Here is a 4,817-nt window from a genome sequence, read left to right as displayed (position 1 = left end):
CAGCTCCAAAGGACAGGAAAAGATAGCCTAGGTGCCATACTTGTATAGCCAACGCTTCTGCAGATGGAAAAACACATTACATACACAACACAGCAAACAGTAACATTTAGTAGTACAAGTTCTGGCCAGATTCACTTTTATTTTTAATGTTTTTGTACTACAGCCTTAAAACATCTGTAATATAATATCTGCTAGAAAGTTTCCAGCATACTGCATGGAGGGCCTGGTGCTTCCCATAGTTTCTGAATTGCATGGGAGAGCATTTCTCTTTAGGAAGATGGAGGTGGAGGTTTTGGAATTAAAAAGCTGCATTTCAATTCCAAGTATTCCATGAGGTGGACAGTTCGCAAAGAAAAAGCCTTAGCACCAACTTCCTGACGATAACCAAAGGCTAGAGTTCTGGCTTCTCCCCACCATCCCAAAGCAGGGCATTTTGTCCTCAGCCCTCCTCTGTTCCGTCGCAGGGTGTCTGACATGCATTGTCCAAGAGAAACCCAACTACAGCAAGAAGCTGTAGGGTGAAATTTGGTTTTTGAGTTGACAGACTTAGTTGCTTTGAGAATTAGGATCTGTACCTAAAACTACCATCAAAAGCCAAGTGGAAACTGGTGGGACTTAAGCACAGCTTGGAATTGGAGAAAAACCACCCTAAACAACCCTATTTTCCAAAACCCACGTTCTTCAGTTATTCTGAGAATTATAAATGTACCAGAAAAAGGCAACTAAAAAATCACTAGCCTGATGTTCCTCTTACATCAAAGATGCAAATAAAAAGGTTTCAATTCATAAAGTTTTTTTTAAACACAACACAGAAACGTAAACATAAGTCTAATAAAGGATTTCATGTTATCCTTAAGGAGGTAACAGTAACAGACCCCCCCCCCCTTTTTTTTTAAAAAAAGCTAATTCTGCAAAAAACAATGATTTGTTCTACACTCATAGCACATAAATATAAACAAGTTTTGTTGTAGGACTGAGGTTTATTAATTTACGGGATTCCTCAATAGCAACCCTAGTCCCAAGCAAATAAAGCCAGGACACAACACAGGTGGTGTGATACCACAAAGACTTTAGATTAGGGAGTGTACCTACAGGGTATTAAAAAAAAAAAAAAAGGCCCCCCCCCCCCCCCCCCCCAACCAGACAAACCCAACAAAAAAAAACCCACTTGAATATGGTCAAAGTGATTTTTTTTAATCATGACTTTGAACTTTAACTCTTTTACTTACTAAAAAGAGAACTTCTCAGAAAAGGTAATTTAGAAACATCATGCATTTTCTAGCTGAATCAGCCATTCTTCAGTTAAATTCTGGAACTGCCTTTCACTCGCCATCAAGGGGCGGGGAAGAGGGGAGAGGCCAATGCAATTTTCCTTAGAAGTTCAAAAAAATTTTCACGTCAGAGGAGAAAAAAAAACAAAAGAATCCTCACCAAGATTTTTGTCAAAAAAGGAACACAAAATCAGGAGAAGGTATACCGAAATCCCAGTGCATCTTTAAAAGTGGTATAGGTATTTACGTGAGCGACTCGCAACCCCAGGGCTGCATCGGGACCCTCCGTTGTGTTGAAACCATGTAGCAGCCACAATCGTTCTAACAGCGTACAGATTATTACAACGGTATCTTATTTCAGTGCACAAGCATTTTGATTTAAGCCCTTAATATAACAGTAATGCAAGGAGTTCCTGACACCCAGATTTGAAAGAAAAAAAAAAGTCTTACCATATCCTTTGTGTGCAAGTCTCAAACTATGTTTTTATGTGGTCACTGAATTATGTCTGACAAAATGCCTCTCACAGAAACAAGGAACTTTTGAAAATAATACAGAAACAAAATGAAATTAGTGAATTGATTTAAATGCATGCTATTTTTCCCGGAAGGTACAAAAGTTAATGGTTTGAATTTATTTGGAAATTAGACAAAAAAAACCCCACCACTCAAGTAAAAGCTTCTTCAAACAGAAAGGCTCACCATGTTTCAGGCCTTGTGGAAAAACTTCAAGTTCCTTAATCAGCTGTGACTGTCAGAGTTTTCAGTTTTTGCCAATTATCTTAATGTTATGGATCTTAACAGTATGTCCAGCGCAAACTATATTTATATTGTTTGCTCAATTCATCTGTGCCAGAAAGGAACAATTACATTATTTTCAGTTACCACTACCATTGCCTGAATTTGAATTTGCAACAGTAAATGTAAAGCTAGACATTTCTATCCAATCCTCTGGGAATGCTTTTACTGAAAATTACTTACTAAGGAAACAGAACTTGAGTTTATGCGCATTTTTGGTTGGTTGTTTTATGTTAACATTCCACAAGATATGCATTTCATTTATAAAACTCAAACTACAAACAGATTTTAAATGAATTTGTTCTCTGACACAGTTCTCATTTTGTAATTTTACTGTGCTCTGATTTTTTTTATATTTTCTCTCAAATTACAAACATAAAACCAAGCCAAGTAGTACTGGTTAAAGTTATTCTTGTTCCTTTAAGAGAACAATCTTTAAAAAAACATACTGTACAAAAAAATACCTTCAACACACACCACAAACCCCAAATAGTTAAAACTATTGACTATAATGTGGTATATAGCCATCTTCTGAATGTCGAAGCATGACTTATAAAAAGTACTTCACAACAAATGCTTATTTAAATCTTGCCACTTGTTTCTTTTCATAGAGAGCAAAAATAAAACCACATAGCAATGATAACTCTGTACCTACACAGTTGGGGATTCAACATTCTGCAGGCTGCAGAGAGGCGAAAGCAGCAGCAGATGCCACTGGTCCTACTGCGTCTGCACAGGGCAGGGAGCACACAGCCCTCTTTACACTTCTTCCTTAATACCACAGACAGACTTAAATTCAGCACCTATTTTGGTATAAAATCTCAACTCAGAGCCAGATTCTGTTGTGCTAGGTGTCAGACAGGAAGACAAATAAAGCAGCAATCCATACTGTCAAAGGATTGTAGTTTTTAATTGAAGCATGGACAGATGATGCCTTAAGGACCAGGATAAGCAAACAAATTAAGTTTCAAATACCTGTTTTGATACCAGTCTTATGTGTGTGATTACATGAACTGATGAAGATCACTTACATCTATTTAGCATCTATTTAGTTATGCTGCACACTGTCTAGATCAGTCCAATTTCTGCCACCCTCAAAGTATCTTCAAGATCTGGCTCTGCCTTGGTAGGCTGTCAAGGATCTTGTCTTCATCTCAAGCTTACCATAAACCTATTTAAATAAACCAGTGCCAAAAGAGCCCCCAAAACATTTAATTTGCACCACATCATCACTTCTGCTGCTGCCTTAATTTTTCTTAACTGTGTCAGAACAACTCTTATAGTCCCAATCTTACAGCTTAGCTCTTCTGTACTTAGAAATCTCTTCTGGTTTTAGGCCCCAATCTGACACTTCTTTAAATCACTGATAACTTGCCTTGTCTTCCATAGACAAAAATCTTCAAAAGTCTTCCATGCTTTTCCTATTAACTTCTATCTTGTCCCTTACAAGCAGAACGTGCTCTCTAAATTAACATACAAAATTATTACCTCTCATTCAGTCACAAGCCCTCCATCAGACACCAAGAGCAAGTTACACTAAACTGGTAGCTAGGCAGGTGATAGAGTAAGATTTTCTCATTCAGAGAAATAAAAGTCTGGACATCAAAATACGCAGTTGGCTAATTATTATTAGATAACTGTAATATCATAGAAACCCCAAAGGAAGATGAGGGCTCTATTTTGCTATGGGCCACTGGTAAGGGCAATGACTTTGGCCAAGATCTTACAACATGGGAAATCACATATATGCTTCATTAATATTAGTGATGAGGTTAACAAAACAACAAAAACATCTCCCAAGAGCTACAGCTTACCCCTCTTATCAACCCAAATGTATCTGGTAAGCTGGAGACAGAACCACCAGCTTGTCAGTATTTCATGCCCTCAGCCAAACAGGCTCACTACAGTGCTCCGGTCTCCTCAGATGAAACAAAGGTGAAGGGAATATTTTAGTTTTTGTACCTTAAGAGTTTTAGTATAAACTCACAAGAAACCAAAATGCCTTCACATGTCCTTATTTCTCTTTCAGCTATTAGCTAGAAATGGCATGTGTACCAGAAGATAGAAACAAATATTTTAAGCACTAAAAATCATTTACTTCTGCAAGTGATATGGTTCCTACTATGCACCTATCTCATTATGACACAAATTACTTTTTTTAAGACATTCAACTGATTAGTGCATAGCAAAAAAAAAAAAGAAATCCATGCATTCCTACTGCTGGAATAGTTTAGGATCTAAATGACAGTCTGTCTTTTCACTTGAAGGAAAAAACAGGGTCTGATAGATTATATTAAGAAAACCAGGTTTTCTAATGGATGCCCGATCTTCTATGTATTTATCTGCAAGTTTCAGATTCATATTGGAAGATGAAATGTTTCTTCTCATTAGTAACCTAAAAAACCCCATACCTAAACAAAAAACAGATTCTGACTGCTACATTTGATGTAAAATGCAAAGTCCTACACTTGGGACATACTAATCCCATTAAACAGAGCAGGCTCTAGACTTAATGGCCAAAGAACAGCTTTGTAGAGAAGGACTTAAGGGTCCTGGTGGACAGTAAGTTGAAGAGAAGTCAGCAGTGGACCCTTGCAGCGATGAACGCTAACAAATAATGGGCTGCATTAGCAGGAGCATGGCCAGCAGGTCAAGAAAACCGATTACTTCCCTCTATTCAGCACTCATGAGATGACATCTGGAATAGTGTGTCCAATTTTGGGCCCCCCAGTATAAGACACAGTAGGGCAG

Source organism: Pygoscelis adeliae, unplaced genomic scaffold, assembly GCF_000699105.1.
Source record: "Pygoscelis adeliae isolate BGI_AS28 unplaced genomic scaffold, ASM69910v1 Scaffold62, whole genome shotgun sequence".
In the NCBI taxonomy this organism is placed as follows: domain Eukaryota; kingdom Metazoa; phylum Chordata; class Aves; order Sphenisciformes; family Spheniscidae; genus Pygoscelis; species Pygoscelis adeliae.
Note: the sequence above shows the minus strand (reverse complement) of the source record.